A 24,018-nucleotide genomic window follows, 5' to 3' on the forward strand; every position below is an offset into this window, starting at 1 on the left:
TTGTATGTCCTCTTATGGCCCACTGAGTGGACTGTGGGAGAGTGTGGGCTATGGTATGGACCATTGAGCATGAGGTGCAGCGGTGCAAAGAGATGTATTCACCAAATGCAATGAATGTCTCATGATGATGAAGGAGGTTGTTGTTATGGGGGGGTGAGTGGGGTGAGGGGGTGAGGGGGGTGGGGGATATATGGGGACCTCATATTTTTTTTAATGTAACCTTAAAAAAATAAAGACAAAAAAACAAAACAAATAACTACTTAAAAATATATAGCAATAGTGCAAGTTAATGGCGGTAGGGTGAGGTACAAGAGTCCTGTATGATGTTATATATGTTTGTTTTGTAAGTTCACAATTATTATTATACATGTATTATTTATGTATGTTTATGTATGAGTGATACACTTCAATAAATTTTTAAAAATGTGAATGACCTGAAAACAATTTTGTAGACTGAAATAATTGTTGACTTAATGTTGTCTGTTCATTCAACAGAAACTTTTAAGTGGCATCTGTTTGCTTGACTCAGACTTTGCTACAAAGCAGTATAAAAATCCTAATTTGGAATATGTGTGTACCTGACATAGCTGCATGGAAGATTCCAGGAAGTCTGTAAGACAAGCTAGGATCAGTTCAATCTAAAATTTGATTTAAAAAGCTATTTGGGTAGCTTAGATATTCTTCTTAAATTCCATAAAAATGACCACTAAGCATCTATTGCTTGTATGTTGGACGATATATATACATTAGGTTTAATAATGTAACTACTGTGAATTATACAACTTTTTATTTTATATTGGAAAAAATAAGAGAATTATTGAAAATTTAATGCCTGATATGAAGGAGTATCAGGTATTAAATTTGCACGTCTTCTGACTATTTCACATATCATTAGACAAGAGGGTCCTCCACAGATCTTCCCAAGATATTCCCATCTCTGTTCCTCATTTCTGCTCCTTGTTTGAAGAGATCCATATGCACATGCCTAATGTCTTTCCACTTGCAAAAGTTATCAAGTCTCTCTTGACCTTATCTACAGTTCATTCTTTCTTTGCAGTTGATATCTTACTTTTAGCATCTTTTGCAATCTAGACAGATGAAGTATTACCCAAATCATAATTCTTAGTTCCATTCAACTTAACAGATTTTTTTTTCACATTACCATTTTACCTTTCCTCATGTACTTTGTATACATAGCAAGATGAACCTGGGACATAACTGAACTCATTGCTTGGAAATCCTCTAGGTTAAGTATTGAAGTTTATTGATTTCAAGTTCTGCCTTTTACACAAAAAACTCTCATACAAATTCAGCAATGTTTTGCACTTGGGGAGCTGAGCGCTCTTCTTTGCCAGCCCCATTGGGTTAGTTTCGTAGCGATGCTGCAACAAAGGGCACAAACTTCGTGGCCGAAAACAATAGAAACTGCCTGGGTCAGCTCGGGATTCCACCACCTGTCCTCCAGCCGCCTGGAAAATCCCCACCATCAGCACTGCCTGTGAAGTCCGGGGCGCCCCCAAGGGATGCTGGACGTGTCTGCCTGCCTTCCCTTCCTCCAGCTCCTGGAACAACCTCTGCTTATGGCATCCTGAGGAAAAGCTTTATTGAACTAAAAAGCAAACAGAAATGTCTTCTTTCATGGTCCTGGGGAGCAGAAGCTGGAAATCAGGGTGTTGCAGGGTTGACTCCTCTGGAGGCTCAGAGGGAGAAACCGCCCCTCCTCTCTCACAGCTCCCGGGGCTTCCAGCCAGCCTTGGCGTTCCTTGGCTTGCAGGTGTGTCCCTGCACTCCCACCTGACCTTCCCGAGCTGGTTTCCAATCGCCCCCTCCTTACTAGGACACCAGCCACTGGGTTAGGGCCACCCCGGTCCAGCAGGACCTTATGTGAACTAAGTGCATCTGCAAAGATCCTATTTCTAAATAAGGCCAAATTCACAGTATGGGGAGGTTCACACTTCAGTATACCCTTTCAGGGGACACAATTCATCCCATGACACCTGGTTTTACTTGTTGGGTCCTGGAGGTTCTGGTTTCAGAATGTTGCTTTCTGAAGAGAAGCTGATGTCAGGTTCATAGATGAATTACAAAAGGACGAGGGGCTTGCAAGCCTCCAGTGTGCTTGGGTCTGCAGTGACCCTGTGCCTTCCTACAGTGCTTGTGAGAACAGGTTTGAAATGGTTTGAGGCCTTGCTCTGCTCCATCTACAGAGCAAGGTAATAGAAATTCAGATAGTGGCTTGCCCCCTCCCGAATCTCGTATACTGGGCATCTTGTCTGCACTGTCTAATATTGCAGCCACCTGGCCATGTGTGGCTTGTTTACCAGAAAGTAAAATTTAAGATTCAGATTTTCAGAGGCTCTGAGTCTACAGGATGTTCAATTAGAGAAACAAAGACTAAGTTTTTACTGAAGAGCTGAATGCCTAAGGAACTAGGGGAGGGTGAATGCAGCACGAGCTGAATTTAATGGAAGAGCATTGGAGAGTCAGGTGAGAATGTCTGCTGAGTACCCATCTTGTGTCAAACCTGCTGACACTCAGCTTAGTATCAATGTTGAGGAATAGTTGTAGCTCCAGAACAGTATGGGAGCAGAGACTGAGCATGTTGGACCTCAGCAGGGTTCCTGTTGGAGACAAATCTCGGCTGTGATGTCTTCCCACCATGGTTCTCGGCACTTTGGTGTCTTCCATTCCCCTGGTGTTTGAGCAGCAAAATTCCCATAATACCAGAGCTGGAAGATCCTTGAAAGCCTGTGCCTTCGGTGCCCATCAGGCTGTTCCATGGAATCTGTGCAGTGATGAGGAAGTTGATGTGTCTCAAGAAGTTGGGCACCTGCCTATCACATAGGAGACCCCAGATTTGGTCCTGGTGCCTCATAAAGAAGACAGCAAGCTGATGGAATAAGATGATGCAATGAGGAAACACAGTGGGAGACATAACAAGCAACAAACGGGGATGGATCAAGCAGTTGGGCACCTCGTTCCTACATGGGAGGTCCCAGGTTCAGTTCCCAGTGTCTCCTAAAAAGAAAAGAAGAGGAGCAGATAGTGTGAGTGCAAACAACAGGGAGGGGGAGGTAAATTACCTCCCCAAAAAGTCATTGGAATTTCTGATTCTTGGAGTAACACTGGTGGGTAGAGTGTCCAGCTGAGACTTAAGCCTTGGGTGGGGTGGGAGTGGTTGAATAAAGGTGGTTTTATATCTGTGGGGTGAAAAAGAAAGAGGGGAGACCTTAATTGTTGAATGTGGCTCCCAGGGATGTGTGAGTAAGTTTATGTAATTTGAAGGGAAGGTATTTAGCCTTTCTGAATTCTATTCAGACCTTCTAAGTTTAAAAAATGTGATAATAGAGAATATTCTTAAGAGGAAGGATAGCAAGTGGTCTCCCTATCCAGCTTTCCCACCACCGTGCTTTCCCACCCACTGCTCTAGGTTGGACGAGGGAAAGGAAAAAGAGTAGAAAAACTGGATTATCAGTTGTTCGAGGGAAGGATTGCTGCCTTAGGTGTCTCTGTACTTCCTTAAGAGTGTTTGCTGAGAGCAAACTCAGTGAGTGTTAGCTGGATGGGTGGGAGAAGGAGAGGGGAAGCTCGGTGCCTGCACAGAATTGGGAGGAGAATCAGAGTGGGTTTGACCTGCTCCCCCACCCCACCCCAATACGTGACGTTTCATACGTGGGCCCCCAGCGCTGTCCTTCGTGCCCTGCTGAAGCCTGCGCCCTTCTGTTTCCATACCTGGTGACCCTCACTAGGGGGTGGAGGCGGGGAAGGAGCACGTCTGACCTCGTGGTCTGTGGAGCCCCGTTATTGCTGGAAGGAGAGCAGTGGGGGCTTCAGAGGGTGGAATTAGGCAGGAGGGATTTGACCCCTGCCCACCGTTTACCAGCTGTACGTCCTCCACCTGTTACTTATTCTTCTCAGCCTTTCTTACCTGTAAAATGGGTCTTAGACATTCCTCTAGATGAACTTATTTTGAAATATAATATACATACAGAAAAGTGTGCAAGTCGTAATCGTACAGCTCTCACAAAGCAGCACTGCACAAACGGAGGGCAGAATAGTGCCGAGCTCCAGACCCTCTTCTTGGCCCTCCCAGTCATCCCCCCACCCCACCTGATGCAAGAGGACCCCATCCCAATGTCTAACTTCATTTTACTTCCCTCTGTTTTTGAATTTCGTATGGATAGAAACATATAAGTATATACCTTTTGCATTTGGTTTCTTCTGCTTAGCATCATGTTTATAAGATCCATCTACATTGTTGGGTGTAGTTGTGGTTTGTTGAGTCTCCTTACTGAGCAGAGTTCCAATGTGTAAGTATAGCACAAGGTAATTAACCCTTTCACTATTGTAGACATTTCAGTTATTTCCAGTTTTTGAACACCATTGCATATATATTTTTTTGGTGGACAGGTGTTAGGAGGGGAACGATTCCATCTAGGAGTGGAACTGCTGGATTATGGAATATGACCAGCTCTGAGCTGTATAGAACCTGCCTGAGAGTTTAATGTTCATTTTTAACCTCACAGGGTTGTGAGGATTAAAGTGCTCATTTGGGTGCTTGGCACACAGAAGGCCCCCAATACACTGTTAAAAATGTAACCAAGGCTTAACACTCCATTAATTTGAAGTACCATAGTGGACTTAAACATTTTCTTATTGCTTGTTTATTTAAGTGGTTTCTGTTTTCTTTCTTTCTTTTTTTTTTTTTTTAAATATAACACTGGAGGGAACGACTCTTCTTATAGCTGTTTCCTTCTAAAAACTTGCTTTGTGTTAAGTTCTCAGGAGAGGTTTACCTGGATCAAGGTTATGTGACTGAGAATTGCCACCCTGGAAAGACCAATGGGTTCCCTGAAAAGGGGAAAGCAAAATGCACAGCGAATGGACACAGAGAAGAGACAGCAAAAGAAAAAGGAGCAAGCCGCAAGGGGGGAAAAATTTCTTTAAAAAGTAAAATAAGTAAAAGTAAACGATCTCTTCTTGTTCACTAGGTGCGGTAAAGTTAGCATGCAGCTCTAAGGTAAGGTCAGCAGATGGCAGTGTTGCATAAATAATCAAGTTAACCTGAGCCTGAAAGGTCTTGGGTGGGTTATTGTGCACTCTAGGTAACAAAAGTAGTGACATTACAGGCTAGGACAGATTTTACTACTTCTAGACAAAAGGTCATGGAAGATTTGCAGAACAAAGATACAGATAAATCTTAATTTATTTTTAAAATTGAAAATGATGTCAAAAATCTTAACATTTTTGTTAAGACTTGTAACATTTTGTGTGATCTATGTATCTTTTTTAAAAAGGTAATAATAAAGAAAGAATATTTGAATAAAAAACATTTTTTAAAGAATCTAGGTGGAAGTGTAAAATAAAACAAACCTCCACAAACTTATAAACTTATTACATCTGTATAATCTTTTTAAAAAATATTTATTTTTCCCCTTCCCCTCCTCCCACCCTGCTCTTTTTGATGTCTGTGTCCATTCACTATGTGATCTTCTGTACATATCTCTTTTTTTTTTTTTTTTTTTTTTTTGTCTTCTCTACTCATTTTCTCTCCTCTAGGATTAACAGGAATTTGATCCTGGAGTCCCCTGATGTGGAGACAGTTTCCCTGTCAATTGTGCCACCTCAGTTCCCAATCTCGGCTGCATTTCACCTTGAATCTCCCTTTCATCTCTCTTTTTATGCATCATCATTTGCTCCGTGACTCATTTGGGTGGGCACCAGCTCACCATGGGGGCACTCACATGGGCACTGGCTCGCCACACAGGCACACTTTCTCTTCTTCCTTTGTCACCAGGAGGCAGCAGGGATTGAACCCAGGTCCTCCCATATGGTAGGCAGAAGCTCCATCACTTGGTCCACATCCACTTTCCTGTATAATCTTTTGACCTTCCCCAAACCTCATCTCATTTATCTGTATTTTGACAGCATTGTCATACATTTATACATTTATTTGCAGAATTTTAACAATTTTGAACTTTGCTCTAAAAATTACATTATGAAGTTTCCTATACTATTCTGTAGTTCTCTTGATCACCATTATTATTTTGTGCAGTTGAATCTATAGTAAGAACTGTATATTTTAAGAGGTTTTCTGAGTATATCAGTAAGGAGTCCAAGAGGTTTCTAAAATTTGTACACAACTTAGTCTTGCTTACCTTGCTTTTATAACTTTCTCCTTTCCTCCATAATTTAAAAAGTTATGATGGAATTATTAAATAAGCATGAAAAGAGGAAAACCAAATTGAAATTAAAATATGCTTATAAAAACCCTTATAAATTGCAGTTCATCATAATTAAAAACTTCTGTTCTTCAAAAGATACAGTTAAGAAAATAAAAAGATATGACATACACAGGAAGAAAATATTGACAAAACATAAACATGATAGAAGAATGGTGAGCTGAATATATAAAAAACTTTTAAATTTTTAATTTTTATTTAATTGTCTTTTAAAAAAAAATACATAGATCACAAAAAATGTTACATTAAAAAACATGAAGTTCCCTTATACCCCACAACCCACTCTCCCCACTCCTCCCACTCCTCAACAACCTCTTTCATCATTGTGGCACATTCATTGCATTTGATGAATACATTTTGAAGCACTGCTACACCAATGGTTTATAGTTTACATTGTAGTTTGCACTCTCCCCCAGTCCATTCAGTGGGTTATGGCAGTATATATAATGTCCTGCATCTGTCCCTGCAATATCATTTAGGACAACTCCAAGTCCTGAAAAATGTCCCTCCCTCATACCTCTTCTTCAGTCTCCCTGCCTTCAGAAACTCCCATGGCCACGGTCTCCACATCAATGATACAATTTCTTCCATTGCTAGAGTCACACTTGTTCTATAGTAGAATACCAATAAGTCCACTCTAATCCATATTTTACTCCTCAATCCTGTGGACCCTGGGATGGTGATGTACACTCCACCTTTATATTGAGATGTGGCTTAGATCCCACATGGCTGATGGATGTGAGTCTCCTGCTTGCAGTTGTAGACACTCTTGGTTCCCTGGTGTGGTAGTTGACCATCTTCACCTCCTTGTTTGCTGACCTGGGTAAGTCCAGTGACTGGAAAGTAGGTGTTGCTGAGGCTCAGGGCCCAGCTGGCACATTGCCATTCCAGAGATTCAAGTCTCCTGAGTATACACCAACCCCAATGCCAACCACAGGTTCAGTAAAAGTGACAGAAGATGTATGTATAGACAGGTCACATTTGAGTCCAACTCCATCACACTCAGGAGCACAAATTCCAAAGTAGGGCCCACTGGCAAGGCACTGAACTCCAGAGCCATCTGCCATGACCATAGAACCTGTGTGTCTCTGTAGACCTCAGGAGCACCAGTACCTGGGGTTGTATCTATTTTGGCTGTCTCTGGGATCCTGCTGAGATGTGCTTCAGTCTGAGCCCACTGATGACATCCTGACTCATTTTGAAGGCTCTTATCCATATAAACTAATTTGTCTTTACCATTTGCTCCTTTTATTCAAGGTCTTTTCCTAATTGAATCACCAGTTGGTGATTGGTAGTAATCCCTCAGCACCAGGGAGGTCCATTCTTAGGAGTCATGTCCCACACTGGGGGGAAGGTAACACATTTACATGCTGAGTTTGGCTTAGAGAGCATCCATGTTTGAGCAACATGGAGGCTCTCAGGAGGTAACTCTTAGGCAGCCTGCATCTCTAGGCCTAGTTGAAATTTCAAGCACACAGGCTCATAAGCATAGTCATCAGTATCAAGTGCCCGTCATTGGTCCATCCTTCTTCACTGGCATTTGCCCTTGCACTTGGTGGATTGTTGCTGTTCCATTGGGGAATGTGACAGAGCTCCCCTGGGTAGGAACTCAGCACTCCCTCAGTTGACGTGTGTAACTCTACCTACTATGACAATACCCAATGAATATCTGAACATTTTTATATACATTATATACATGCCCTGGGGAACTTCCTCCCACCCATGTGTCCTCCATCAATGACACCCCATGCGGGTGTGCCTCCTCTGTCACAGTTGAACTCTCTGTGATCCAAAACTTCTTAAAAAATGAAGCTTAATATATTTCCAAATTCAATTAGTAGGAAAATGAAATAGTAATGATAGGTTTAATGATTAGAAATAGAATATATACTGATTTAGAATAACTGAAATAAAGTAAAAAATAAATTGGGGTATTAAAAATGAAAAATATCATAAAACTTTGTTTTGACCTTTTGCCTTTCATCACTGTAATAAGTGTTGCCCTTTATTTACTGTGGCAAGGAAATCTCTTCCATTCCTTCCTCAGTGTCTACATCTTTTTTTTTTATTTTAAATGTTGCATTCAAAAAGTATAAGAAACTCTTAATAAGTAAAGAAACAACTCAATAAACACTAGGAAAAACTTTGAATGGGAACGTCATTGAAGAAGGTTCCAATAATCTGACAATACCAGGCTGAGCAATTGGCATAGTCATGCATTACAGAAGGGATGTAAAATGGCACAGCTGTTTGGGAAACTGTTGAATCTTTCTTACAGATTTATGCATATACCTGCATTAGGACTCAGCAATCCCACTCCTAGGTATTTCATGCCCAAATGAATTGAAGCCGTATGTTTGCACAAAACCTGCACACACATCTTTACAGCAATCATAATCATTAAAAATTGGAAACAGTCCAAATGTCTTGAAACTGGTAAATAAATAAGCAAACTGTGGTAAATCTTCACAATGGAATACTATTTAGCACTAAAAAGGAGTGATGTGTGGATACATGCAACAAGTTGGACAAATCTCAAATGCATTATATAATGAAAGAAGTGGACTTGAAAGACTTCACACAGCATGGTTCAATTTATATAGCATTCTGGATGAGCCAAAACTATTGGACTATAAACAGCCTCATTATTGCCAGGGAAGGGAATGAGGGAAGGTTGACTACAAATTAGCATAAGGGATTTTTTTAAGTTTATAGAACTATTCTACATCTTGAATGTTTTGTGGTTATACAACTATGCTTTGGACCAAACTCACAGAAGTATACATACAAAGGGTGATTTTGCTGTACGTAAATTTTTCCTCAGTAAACTTTACTTAAAAAGAAAAAAAACAAAAACTAGTGTTGACATTGAATATAAAATCTGGCTCAGAGCTTCCTGAAAGCCAATGAAAGCAGCTAAATATAAACATACAGACCTCTCATCCTGGGGGGAAAATCCAGTTTCTAATGTGACTAAGTTTTCCTAGTTTTCAAGACAGGAAGAAAATTCCTGTCTTGAGGGTATTACATGTAAGACATTAGATGGTGAATTGCATAGTATTCTAAATAAAAGTTTCACTGAAAAGACAAAAAAAAATAATTTCATATGCCATTTCTCTATATCAAATATTGTGAATAGATTGTGAAATAGTATAGAAAAATTACTTACCATTTTGCCTGCGAATCTTATAAGAGCTTAATACATAATAATTTTTCTTAGACCCAGTTAGGGGAAGCATAGTTACATAGATGGTTGAGAAGCAACAAATCTTCCAAATTATTATCCTTCACACAGCAGCCGTAGCAATCTTAATGTAAAAAAACACTCTTTTTTTTTTGTTAATTCAGTTACTCTGCTCTGAATTCTTCAAAGGTTGCTCAATGCATGTAGAGTAGAATCCAGACTCTTTGTCAAGGTCTCAGAGGTCCACATCAGTGGTTCTCAGCCTTGGTTGCGGTGAATCAAGTCTCCTGGGGAGCTGTGGAAACTACCGATGCTGGGATCTTGCCCCCAGAGAGTCTGATGACCCCTAGTACATGGTGACTGGGCCTTGGATTTTCATGAACTCTTTACTTCATTCTAAATCTGTTGATAAGCTGACCACTTTACAGTCCAACCTTGTTTCTTTCCATGCCTCCACTCCCTGCCCTGCTTGTCTTCCTTCCTGATCTTTAAATGTGCTGAGCCCTTTCTCATCTCCTAACCTAGTGCTTCTGCACTCATGAGTCAAATGCTACCAACCCTTCAGTGTTGAGTTCAAATTCCATCTCTATTAGGAATCTGGGCCCTTGTCAGAATCCAGGACCCTCTTTCATATCAGGAATCTGGGGCTTTTGAGGTTGGGCACTTTCATTATCAGAATTTTGCATCATCTTTTGTAGTTGGAAATCTCTGCCTCCTCATATGTAAATTAGACATCAATCACAGGTGTAATTTGGTCTCCACAGTGAAGGTGTCAGTCTCAGGAACTCAGAAGTCATCCATACTCTTTGGAATTGCCTTATCCAAGGGAGGGACTAGGGTGAGATATGCAAGATAGTGTTGTCCATAGTGGTATTGCCAGGTCACATGGCAAATGTATGTTTAGCTTTAGGAACTGCAAGCCCTCCATAGCAGCTGCACCTGTCTACAATCCTGCCACAGCAAATAAGCATTCCTATTTCTCAACATCTTTCCCAATACTTAAAGTTTCCTGTGTTTGTTTTCAGTGTCCATTCTAATAGGTATTAAATGATGTCTCATAGTAGTTTTGATTTGCATTTCCCTAATTGCTAGTGATGTTGAACATCTTTTCATCTGTATTTACTCCTTAGAAAAAGTCTATTCAGGTCTTTTGTCCATTTTTTAATTGGTTCATTTGACTTTTTATTGTGGAGTTATAGGATCTTTTTGTATATTCTACATGGGTATTAAACCCTTGTCGGATATATGATTTCAAAATATTTTCTTCCATTGATTAGGTTACTTTTCACCCCCTTGAGAATGTCCTATGTATTGAAAGAATGCTTAATTTTGAGGTGGTCCCATTTATATATATTTTTTCCTTTTTGTTTTTCATGTTTTGGGTGTGAGGTATAACAATCCATCTCCTGCTACCAAATCTTGAAATTGTTTTCCAACATTGTCTTTCAGAATTTTGATAGTCCTAGCTCTTATGTGTAGGTCTTTGATATAATTTTGAGTTCTTATACAGCAAGTGAGATAGGGATTCTCTTTCATTCTTTTGCTTATGGGTATCTAGTTCTCCCAGTGCCATCTGTTGAAAAGACTGTTCTGTCCCATGAAAGTGGATTTGGTAGGCTTGTAAAAAATCAGTTGACCATATCGGTGAGTATCTGTTCCTGAACTCTCAGTTCATTTACATTGATTAGTGTGTCTGTCTTTCTATTACATGTTGTTTTGACCACTGTAGCTTTATAATATGCTTTAAAGTAAGGAAGCATGAGTCCTCCAAATTTGCACTTCTTTTTTATGGGTGCTTTTGGCTATTCAGGTCTCCTTTCCCTTCCAAATAAATTTAATAATTGACTTTTCTATTTTTGTAAAGTATGCCATTGGAATTTTAATTGAGGTGGTGTTGACTCTATAAATATGGGAATTTGTCTTCCTGAGTATGGTGGAGTTGGACTCAGATGTGACCTTTCTACACATGCCTCTTCTCTCTTTCTTACAGAATCTGTCGTGGTGCTGGGGTTAGTGTTTACCCAGCGGAGACTTGAATTTCTGGACTGGCCATGGGCAGCTAGGCCCTGAGGCTCAGCAGTGTTGCAACTCCTACTCTCCGGTTTGTTGCACTTACACACGTCAGCTAACAGGGAGGTGAAAATGGTCAACCACCACACCAGGGAACCGAGAGTGCCTACAACTGCAAGCAGGAGAATCGCATCCATCATTCCTGTGGGATATAAGCCCCTCTTGATGTAGAGGTAGAGTGTACATCACCATCCCAGGGTCCACAGAATGGACGAATAAAATATGGATTAGAGTGAACTTACTGGCATTCAACTATAAAGCTATTGTGATTAGTAATGGAAGAAACTGTAGCACTGATGTGGAGAAAGTGGCTCCAGTAGTTGCTGAGGTTAGGGAGAGCGAAGAAGAGATGAGATGTGGGAGCATTTTCAGTACTTGGAGTTGTCCTAAATGATACTGCAGGGACAGATGCTGGACATTATATATCCTGTCATAACCCACTGAATGGACTGGTGGAGATTGTAAACTACAATGCAAACTGTTATCCATATGGTGCAGCAGTGCTCCAAAATGTATTCACCAAATGCAATGAATGTACCACAATGATGAAAGAGGCTGTTGATGTGGGAGGAGTGGGGATGGGGGGTGGGAACATATTTTTTAATGTAACATTTTTTTGTGATCTGTGTATCTTTAAAAAATAAAATTTAATAAAAAATAAAAAATAACAAAAAGTAAATTTGGATGGAATTGACGTTTTTCTGATACTTAGTCTTCCAATCCAAGAACAGAGAATGTCCTCCCATTTGTTTAAGGCTTCTTTGATTTCACTAGCACTGTTTTTCAGTTTTTCTGAATGCAGGTCCTTTACATTCCTGGTGAAACTAATTCCTAGTTATTTGATATTTGTTGCTATTGTAAATGAAATTTCCCCCTTGATTTCCACCTCAGATTCTTCAGTACTACTGTATTTTTGCATATTTGATCTTGTGTCCTGCAAATTTGATGAACTCATTTATTAGCTCTAGTAGCTTCGTCATAGATATTTAGGAATTTTCTAAATATAAGATCATGCCATCTCTAAATAGAGTTTTTCTTCTTATTTGCCAATTTGAATGTCTTTTATTTCTTTTTCTTGCCTAATTTCTCTAGCTAGAACTTCTAGTACAATGCTGAATAACAGTGGTGACAGTGGATATACTTGTCTTATTCTTGTTCTTAGAGGGAAAGTTTTCACCTTTGGCTGTGGGCTTTTCATATATCCCCTCTGTCATTCTAAGGAATTTTAATCTCATTCCTATTTTTCAGAGTGTTTTTATGAAAAAAGGATGCTAGATTTTGTCAATTACTTTTCCTAAAACATCAGTTGACATGATCAAGTGTTTTTCCCTTCAATTTTTTAATGTGCTTTATTACATTAATTGATTTCCTTATGTTGAACCATGCTTAGAGAACAGGAATAAGACACACTTGATTGTGGTGTATATTTCTTTTAATATGCTTTTGGATTTGATTTGCATTTGTTGAGAATTTTTGCATCTATATTCATTAGTAATTTGGTTTGTAATTTCCTCTTTTTGTATTATCTTTACATGGTTTTGATGTTGGCTTCATAAAATAAGTTGGTCAGTTTTCCTTCCTCTTCAATTTTTTTGGAAGAGTTTAATCAAGATTGGTATTAATGCTTCTCAAATTGTTTGGTAGAATTCACCTGTGTCACCATCTGGTCCTGTTCTTTTCTTTGTTGGGAGATTTTCTTTTTTAGGTACTGGGACAGGGGATTGAACCCAGAACCTCGTATGTGGTAAGGCACTGCTGAACTACTGAACTACACTGGCTCCACTGTGGGGAGATTTTGATGACTGATTCAGTAGTTTAACTTGTGATTGGTTTGTTGACCTCTCGTATTCTGAAGACAGTGAAGGTTCTTCATGCCTTTCTGAAATTTGTCCATTTTATCTAGGTTTGCTAAATTTGTTGACAGGAGTTTTTCATAATATCCTCTTACGATCATTTTTAAAAATTATTTCTGTGGGGTCAGTAATAATGTTCCTCTTTTATTCCTAATTTCTATTTATTTATATCTTACTTTTTTAGTGTAGCTAAAGGTTTGTTGACTTTACTGATCTTCTCAAAGATCCAGCTTTTGGTTTTGGTGATTCTATTTTTTTTTCTTAATTTCATTGTTTTCTGCTCTAATCTTTGCTATTTCTCTCCTTCTGTTGCTTCAGGATTCGTTTACTGTTCTTTTTCTAGTTCCAGCATGTGCTCACTTAGGTCTTTGATTTTATCTCCTTCTTTCTTTCTAATGTAGGCATTTAGGAATAGAAATTTCCCTCTCAGCACTAACTTCACTGTATCCCATAAGTTTTGTTTTATTTTATTTTATTTTATTTCCCTTAAGCTTGATAATTTGTGTTCTCATTTTCATTTCCCTTGAGGAATTTACTAATTTCTCTTGCAATTCATTCTTTGACTCACTGGTTGTTTAAGAGAGTATTATTTAGCCTCCATATATTTGTGAATTCCCCCCTTTCCTACCTATTATTGTTTTCCAGCTTAACTCCATTATGTTGAGAGAAAGTGCTTTGTGCAATTCCAGTCTTCTCAAATTTACTGAGACCTATTTTGTGATCCAACATGAATTATCCTGTGGAATGTTCTTTGAGCAGTTGAGAAGAATGTATGTCCTGCTGATTTGAGGTACAATGTTCTGTATTTGTATATGTTCTGTTAGATCTAGCTCATTTATCATATTATTCATGTTCTCATTTCCTTGTTAATCCTCTGCTTAGTTGTTCTAGCTATTGATGTAAGTGGTATATTGAAGTCTCCAACTATTAATGTAGAGACACCTATTTCTTCTGTTACTTTTGCCATAGCTTGCCTCATATGTGTTGTGGCACCTGGTTAGGTACATAGATATTTATGATTGCTATTTCTTCATGGTGGATTGCCTCTTTCATTAACATATAATGGACTTCTGCATCTCTTATAACCTTCCTGCATTTAAAGTCTGTTTTGCCCAATATTAGTATAACTACTCCTGCTTTTTGGGGGGTTAGTATTTACATGGAGTAGCTTTTTCCAACCTTTCACTTTCATCATATTTGTATCTTTTGATCTAAGGTGATTATCTTGTAGACAACATATGGATGTGTTTTTTATTTTTTTATCCAGTTTGTCAGACTGTGTCTTTTGATTGGGGGTTTTAGCTCATTAACATTCAATGATATTATTGTATAGTCATTTCTTACTTTGATCTTTGTCTTTCACGTATCATATGGTGTTTTGTTCTGTCTTTGCATGATTTTGGTTACCTGTTTCTGATATTCTTCATTTCTATACATTCCAATCCTCTGTCTCTTTCTTTTCTTTCAGGCTGTAGAAATCCTATTAGCATTTCTTGTATGGCCGCCCTCTTGTTTATGAACTCTATTAGTTTCTGCTTATCTGTGAATAGTTTAAATTCTTCATTATTGAAGGACAACTTTTCTGGATAAACATTTGAGGTCTGGTTGTATTTAGCTTTCAATATCTTTAATATTTCCCACATTGTCTTCTCACCTCTCTGGTTTCTGATGAGAAGTCCAGGTTGACTTACTTGACATCCCTTGTATGTAGTGGATCAATTTTTTCTTTCTGCTTTCTGAATTCTCGCTTTATCTTTGGCATTTGACATTTTGATTAGTATTTCCCTGGAAAAGGTCTATTCAGATTTGTCCTGTTTGGAATATGTTGTGCCTCTTGGAAATGTATATTCACATCTTTCATGAGAATTGGGAAATGTTTGACCATTATTTCCTCAAACGTATTTCTGCCTCTCTTTCCTTCTCTTCTCCTTCTGGAACCCCCTGACATGTATGCTGATGGGCTTCATGCTGTCATTCAATTCAATGAGCTCCTGCTCCATTTTTCCAGTCTTTTCTTCCTCTCTTCTTCCTTCTCTCTTTTCAATTTCAGCTCTTTTGTCTTTTAATTTGCTAATTCTTCCTTCTGTCATTTCAAACTTGTGTTGTATGCCTCAAATGTAATTTCTTTTTTGGCAGGTTGGTGAAATGTTTTATTGAGAGCTTGAGGCTAACTCCTAACATGGCCATTTCTTTGAAAGGGAAAAATGTTCTGTGACTTCAAAACTACAGATGACCTTTGAGTTATCTTTGTGTGTGTGTTAAATATTATCTTTTTAATTTTTCTTGAGAAACTTTAGATTACATAAATGTTATGTGAAAAACATAGGGGATTCCCATATGCTGCACCCTTCCCCCTCCTCCACTTTCCAACATTAACAGAAACTTTCATTAGTATGGTACATTTGTTACAATTGATAAAACTTATTGAAGCATTGCTACTAACCATGGACATGATTTCCCTTGTACTTTACACTCTATCCCAGACAATTATGTGGGCTATGGCAAAATACACAATGGCCTCTAAATGTCACTCCACTGTCATGCAGGACAATTCCAGTGTCATGAAAACACCCCCATTTTACACCCATTCTTCCCTCTCTCTCTCCTCAAACCTCGTGTGGCCACTGCCTTTATATAAAAAATAAAAGTTCTTTCATTGCTACAATAATAAAATTCTACAATAAAATAATAATAAGTCTACTTTAGTCCATTTTTCATTCCTCAATCAAGGATTTTGGGATGGTGATGTCTACTCTGTTTCCAATTGAGAGGGTGCTTAGGTCCCATGGGGCAGATGGGTGGAAATTCTTGCTTGCAGTTGCAGACACTCTGTTTCTGAGGATGGTCATTGTCCATCATCTACTCCTTGTTAGTTGTCCTGGGTGAGTCCAATGAACTGGAGAGTAGGTGTTGCAACTCTGCTGAGATTCAGGGCTCAACTGGTATATTACTAGACCAAATATTAAAGTATCTGGGACATATATTTAGCATGATAGTACTAATTATAGGTTCTGATAAAAGGTGCAGAAGAGCCATGTGTAGGCAAACCGCAAATGAGGCTTACTCTATTATACTGGGGGTCACAAAGTCCAAAGTGAGGCCCAGTGACAGGGTACCAAGTTCCTGAGCTTGTCTGCTCTGCTTTTAGTGCCTGGATATCTCTGGAGCCCTCAGGACCCCCACTGTTTATTGTGGCCATCAATGAGATCCTGCTGAGATGTGCATAAATGTAACCTCTGGAATGACCTCCCAATTCACTTTGAAATTTCTTAACCATAAAAACTCATTTGTATTTAATATTTCACCCTTTTGGTCAAGTACTTTTTCTGTATGTCTTGCTAGTTGGTACTTGATAATAATCCCTTACTGCCAGAGGCTCATCCCCAGGAGTCATGTCCCATGCCAGGGGGCAAAGTAGTGCATTAATATGATGAGTTTGGCTTAGAGAGAGGCCGCATTTGAGCAGCAAGGAGGTTTTCAAGAGGTAACTTTAGGCAATATATAGTATTAGATTAAGTTTCATTTTCACAAGGAAAGATTCATAAGTACAATCATCAATATCAAGTGCCTGATGTAATGGTTCGTCTTCCTTTCAGTAGGTACTGCCCTTGTACTCTGGGAATTTTTCCATCCTATTAAAGAATGTAGCAGAACTCCCCAGGATGGGAATTCAATAATCTTTCAATTATTGTCTGGGTCTCCACCTCCTGAGACAATGCCCCAGGACCACTTGAACACATTCATGTGCCTTTGAGGCATGCGCCAGGTGCATCCGTCCCCAAACATCCCCCCATCCCTGACATCCCACACCAGTGATTCTCCCCTGTGACAGTTGTGACCCTTCTGCAATCCAAAACCTCTCCAATATAAGCCAACAGAATAAGCAAAAAAATTAATAAGAAAAAGAAATAATAATAATAGTTTTAAAGCTAACAAATGAAATACAAAAACATTAATAAAAAATTTTTTCTTTTTCTTTATTTTCTTTGAAATGTTACATTCCAAAAATACGAGGTCCCCACATACCCCAGACCCCCCTCACCACACTCCTCCCACATCAACAACCTCTTCTATCATCGCATCACATCCAGTGCACCTGGTGAATACATTCTGGAGCTCCACTGAACCACATGGTCAGTGGTCCACATGTCAGTCCACACTCTCCCCCAGTCCATTCAGTGGGCCACGCCAGGACACACAACATCCCTCATCCATCCCTGCAGCACCAAGCAGGACAACTCCAAATCCTGAAAATACCCCCACACCATATCTCTTCTTCCATCTCCCGACTATCCGCAGCTACCGTGGCCACCCTTTCCACATCACTATTACCATTTCTTCCCTTACTAATCATAATAGTTCCCCTGCAGAACACCAGTAAGTCCGCTCTAACCCACACTCTATTCCTCCATCCTGTGGACCTTGGGATGGTTATGTCCAGCCCCCTCTACATTAAGAGGGGTCTTAGATTCTAAATGGATGATGGATGCAATTATTCAGCTTGCAGCAGTAGGCACTCTTGGCTCCCTGGTGTGGTGCATCCCTCTTCACTTCCCTGTCAGCTGGCCAGGGTAATTCCAACAAACAAGAGAGTAGGAGCTACAAGTCTGCTGAGGCCCAGGGCCTGGCCATCACAAGAACAGTCCAGAGATTCAGATCTCCTGAGTATACACCAACCCAAACACCAACCACAGGTCCAGTAAAAATAACAGAAGAGGCAAGTGTAGAAAGGACATATCTGAATCCAACTCTATTACACTCAGGTACACAAACTTCAATGTAGGGCCAACTGTCATGGCCCTTAACTCCAGAGCCATCTGTTATGTTCACAGAACCTTTGAGTCTCTCAGCCCTCAGGAGAACCAGCATGTGGGTTTCCATATACTTTGGCTTTCTCTGGTACTCTGTTGAGGTGTACATAAGCATCACCCCTCTGATAACCTCCCGACTCTTTTTGGAGACTCATAGCCATATGAATTCACTTGTTCTTTCCCTTTCCCTCTTTTATTCAAAGTCAAAAAGCAGTTTTTAACACCTGATATTACATCTAGGCTGAGATATTCTGCAGGTCTGAGTTGACCCCTTTAATCAAGTTCTTTTTCTAGTTACATCATCAGTTGGTGTTTGGTAGTAATCCCTTGATGCCAGGGAGGTTCATCCCTGGGAGTCATGCCCCATGCTGGGGGGAAAGCAATGCATCTACATTCTGAGTTTGTCTTAGAGAGTGGCCACATTTGAGCAAAATGGAGGTTCTCAGGAGGTAACTCTTAGGCACCATGCAGCTCTAGGCATAGTTCATATTTCAGGCACACAGGTTCATAATTGGAGTATCAAGGGCTCATCATTGGACCACCCATCTTCATTGATCTTGGTCATTGCACTTGTGGGATTGTTACTGTTCCATTAGTGAATGTGATAGAGTTCCCCTGGTCAGGAACTTAGCACTCTCTCAGCTGTCATTTCCAACTGTAAACACTACAAAAATATCCAAACCTTTCTTTGTACCCTGTATACATGCCCTGGAGAACTCCCTCCCAACCATGTGCCTCCCACCAATAACACCTCACATGGGTCCTCCCCCCCTGCCATGGTTGAATCTCTCTGTGGTCCAAAACTTCTTCAAAAAGGAAGCTCAATATATTGCTAGGTTCCATTAAGAGTAAAATGGAATATAGTGATGGGTTTAAAGGTTAGATATAGAATACATAGTAATTTAGAAAAATAAAGAAAAATAAATTGGGTATCAAAAAATTAAAAAATTAAAAAGCTGTGTTTCTGACAGTTTGCCTTTCATCACTGTTGTAAGTGTTGCCCTGTATGTACAGTGGAAAGGCAATTTCTTCCATTTCTTCCTCAGTGTCTATATCCTTTCTTTTTTTTTTTCTAAATATTAAGTTTGTCTTCACAAAAGTTTTACATCACAGTAACTCACATATTCAATATATGGTACTCCCACATATCCAACATCAAACCTTTTCTCCCTTCCCCAGCAATGAATTTTTTACATGTTCATATTATATTTCCTGCAGCTGATGTACAGGTATTGAAACAATAGTTTTCAAACACAATTCCATTTGGGTTTACATTCTGGTTTATATTTTAGACTATACAATATTCTAAATTTTTAGTTATCTTATGTTTTACATTATCATTTATATTTTAGCTTATAGACTTTTTACATTTTTGGTGTAATTTAACATGTCCTATATCCATCATTGCATGATCTTGTGTAACACTTCCATTGCCCCAGAGTTACAATGATTCCATGTATTCAACACTTCTTTCCCCCTCCCCTCTGGGCCCAGTATGACAATCAATCTTCATTACTTGAAGGACCATATTCAGAGATACTTGCAACAATGTTGAGGGCTTGACATTCTTGGCTGCCCTAACCCACTGGGAGCCACCAATTCTCTCAACAGATACAATTCCCTCTGTTTGAGAACATCATTCCTCCCCAGGATATGGGTGTACCTTCACTTTCATTTTATGGATCTTCACCCCATGATATAGTGCACTGTGACAAAATGAGCACTCACACACTCCCTAGAAGCTTGCCCTGTGTCACATGACACCCTTAAGCATCTTAAACAGGTAACCTTCTGTATTATATTCTCTAAAGAGTTTTCTCTACATTGTAATTTCAACCACATACCTGACCATCTCTTATGTTCACATGTTCCTCCCACATTCTCCCCAATTTCTTTTGGCCATCTGACCCATCCTCCCATCTATAGCCCCCCTCAAGCCCACAAAGCCCCACCCAAAGTTTTCACTATGCCCTCATTTTATCCCTTACCTGTGCAAATACTTATCTCCAGCCTATCATAGTTTTCACCCATGTAGGTGTCAGCTCACAACCTTCCTCTAACCCCAATTTCCTTTAAGTTTGTCATCCTGTCTCTAGCTCTCTGAGACAGCTTGGTTTACTTATTTCTTATCAGTGACGTCATGTAGTATTTATCCTTCAACGCCTGGGTTGCTTCACTCAACGTAAGGTTTTAAAGATTCATCCATGTTATCACATGTGTTTGTACTGTATTTGTTTTTATAGCTGAGTAGTATTCCATTGTATGTATATACTGCATTTTATTTATCCATTCATCTCTTTATTGGCATTTGGGTTGATTCCAACATTTGGCAATAGTGAACAGTGTTGCTATGAACATTGGTGAGCATATATCAGTTTGTGTCCTTGTTTTCAGTTCTACTTCCCAACAGTGGAATTTGTAGGTCACATGGCAAATCTATAGCTATTTTTTGAGAAACCGCCAAACTGTCCTCCAGAATGGCTGGATCCTTCTGCAGTCCCACATGCAATGGATGAGTGTTCCCATTCTTCCACATCCTCTCCAGCATTTGTAGTCTTCTGATTTTTTGATAGCTGCCAGTCTTATGGGAGTAAGATGGTATCTTATTGTTGTTTTGATTTGCATTTCCCTAATAGCTAGTGATTTTGAGCATTTTTTCATCATTTTTTAGCCATTTGTATATCTTTTTTGGAGAAGTGCCTGTTCATATCTTTTTCCCATTTTTAAAAAAATGGGGTGTTTTTATTTTCAAGATATAGGAGTTCTTTATATATGCAAGATATAAGTCTATTAGATATATGATCACCAAATATTTTCTCCCATTGTGTAGGTTCTCTTTTCACTTTCATGATAAACTCCTTTGAGGTGCAGAAGGCTTTAATTTTGAAGAAGTTCCATTTATCTATTTGTTCTTTTGCTGCTTGTGCTTTTGGTGTGAAGTTCATGAGCTGTTTCCTATTAAAAAGTCCTGTAGATGCTTCCCTACATTGCTTTCCAAGGTCTTTATGGTCTTGACTCTTATATTTTGGTCTTTGATACATCTTGAGTTGATTTTTGTATAAGGTGTGAGTTGGTAATCCTCTTTCACTCTTTTACATATGGATATCCAGTTCTCCAGGCACCTATTTGTTGAAGAAGCCATTCTCTCCCAGTTGAGAGGATTTAGTGGTTTTGTAAAATACCATATGGCTGTATATATGAGGATCTATATCTGTATTCTCAATTTCGTTCCATTGCTCAGTGTGTCTGTCCTTGTGCCCAAACCATGCTGTTTTCACTACTGTAGCTTTGTAGTATGTTTTGAAGTCAGGTAGTGTGATTTCTCCAATTTCATTTTTCTGTTTCAATATCACTTTGGCTATTCAGGGCCTCTTTCCTTTCTAATAAATTTCATAGTTAGTTTCTCTAGTTCATTAAAGAATGCTGTGTTGATTTTTATTGGGATTGCATTTAATCTGTAGATCAGTTTTGGTAGAATGGACATGTTAATAATATTTAGTCTTCCTATCCACGAACAGGGAATAGTCTTACATTGATTTAGGTCTTCTTTGATTTCCTTGAACAGTGTTGTGTAGTTCTCTGTGTATAAGTCTTTTACCTCTTTAGTTAAATTTATTCCTAGGTATTTTATTTTTTTATTTACTGTTGTGAATGTTATTTGATTCCTGATTTCCTCCTCAGATTTCTCATTATTGGTGTACAGAAATGCTACTGATTTTTATACATTGATCTTGTAACCTGCTACCTTGCTGTACTGTTTCATAAGTTCTAGAAGCTTTTTGCAAGTACTTCCAAGACTATGTTAAATAAGAGGGGTGATAGTGGGCATCCTTGTCTTGATCCTAATCTTAGAGGGAAAGATTTTAGAATTTCATCATTGTAAATGATGTTACTTGAGGGTTTTTCATTCATACTCTTTATCATGTTCAGAAAGTTTCCTCCTATTCTGATTTTTTGCAATGTATTTATCAAGAAATTGTGTTGTATTTTGTTAAATGCTTTTTCTGCATCTATAGATATGATCATGTGATTTTTTTCCCCTTCAATCTGTTTATACGGTGTATTACATTAATTGATTTTCTTATGTTTAACCATCCTTGCATACCAGGAATGAATCCCACTTGGTCATGGTATATGATTCGTTTACTGCATTGTTGAATATGAACAGCAAATATTATTTTGAGAATTTTCTCTTTTAGCTTCATTAGAGAGATCGGTCTGTAATTTTCCTTTCCTGTTGTGTTTTTGTTTGGCTTTGGTTCTAGAGTAATATTGGCATTGTAGTATGAATTAGGCAATGTTCCTTCTGTTTCAGTTTTTTGGAAGAGTTTAAGAAAGACTGGTGTTAGTTCTTTTCAGAAAGTTTGGTAGAATTCACCTGTGAAGCCTCCTAAAAAGAAGATGAGCAGACAAAGAGAGCATATAATGAACAGCGACCACAAACAAGGTGGGCAGAAATAAATAAATCTAAAAAAAAAAAAGGTTTGGAAAGGAGAGGAAAACAGATGTAGCTCAGTGGTTGAACGCCTGCTTCCCATGTACAAGGTTATGGGTTTAATCCCTGGTACCTCCTAAAAAAATAAAAAGGTTTGGAGAACACTGGGTGAAACAAAACATAAAAGATGTTTTCCATTGCAGGACTTCTCAGAGCCTTTAATATAGTTTGGTGGGGATGCAGTGCATAAGGTGTCATGGATCCTTCTCCAGCAGACTCTTCCAGGGCTGCGTTCTGGGGAAACACTGACTCAAAACTTTCCTAAAGTCCCATTAGTTCTCTTTCCCACAGGCAACTACTTGTCTCATCCACACAAAGGCTTGCTCTGGGCTAAATTCTGTTGAAGACCTTTTCTCTCCCATGTGAGACTTGAACAGAAGGGGCGGGGAGGGGATCGACCAAGCACAGCTCTCCCTGTTCCGAATCTCAGCTTCATCTCACAACTGCCAAGCAAAGGCTGGGACCTGGACACAGCAAGGGAGCCCTCAGAAGGAGAGCTCTGCAGGGAGGCCCGCTCCTATCCCAGCCTCACCAAGCCTGGCCCAAGGCCCGAGTCAAGGCTGGGGCCAGGGGGACATTTTTAAAACAAAAATCTACCCATGAATCTCCCACTTAAAACCCTCCATGGCTCCCTGTACCCACAGGAGAGGGTTCAAAGCCTCAGTCTGGCCCCTGCGCCCCTCTCAGCCTCACACCTCCCACTTCCTGCTGTCTGCTCTGACAAAAGTCTGACCTGTGTGCAGTTCCCAGTACACCAGGCTCCCTTCTGTTCCCTCAGTTCTGTGCACTCAGGCCCCAGGCCTAAGCATCCTTCCCCTTCTTCCTCTGGATACTTTTATTCCTCCTTAGAGGTTCAGCTCAAGAAGCTTCCCTTTGGGAATTCTCCCTCCACCCCCAGGCTGACCTCTCCCCACATTCAAGGAAGTGATCTTTTATGTGTCTGTCTCCCCAGCTGGACTGTGAATCCCTGCTCTATCCAGTCAGCCTTGAGCCCCAAAGACGACCATCCCCCCTGTTGGTATTCACAATAGGTATGTACTCAGGACTGTTCTGGATTCTAGAGGACACAGAGTCCCCAGGCACTGGCTGTGTGACCTTGGCAAGTTCCTGAACCTCTCTCTGCCTCATCTGTAGAACAGGGTTACCCTGAGTTGAGAGATAGGAAACTCAGAACAATGTCCAGTACAATCTAAGAAATATGCTGTCATGCCCTGATGGTGGCCTCAGGGCCAGGCTCCTGGAACCTCTGGGGAGACCAGGTCCCAAATCCAGCTCTGACACTGCCTGACTAGCTTTGGGCAAGAGGCTGGTCTTGCCTCAGTGTTCTCGACTGTAGAATGAGTCTGTTGGATGGTAGTTCCCT

The 24,018-nt window shown here is 39.7% G+C and overlaps 1 non-coding gene across 1 annotated transcript; it reads left to right on the forward strand.

Moving 5' to 3' along the window:
* The first annotated feature begins 2,100 nt into the window (after positions 1–2,100).
* LOC131274132 (small nucleolar RNA SNORA9) lies at positions 2,101–2,234 on the forward strand. The gene has a single exon (XR_009181344.1). It is a non-coding gene; the product is annotated as a small nucleolar RNA SNORA9 (small nucleolar RNA).
* The last annotated feature ends 21,784 nt before the right edge of the window (positions 2,235–24,018 follow it).

This window comes from Dasypus novemcinctus, chromosome 17 (genome assembly GCF_030445035.2).
Source record: "Dasypus novemcinctus isolate mDasNov1 chromosome 17, mDasNov1.1.hap2, whole genome shotgun sequence".
In the NCBI taxonomy this organism is placed as follows: Eukaryota; Metazoa; Chordata; class Mammalia; order Cingulata; family Dasypodidae; genus Dasypus; species Dasypus novemcinctus.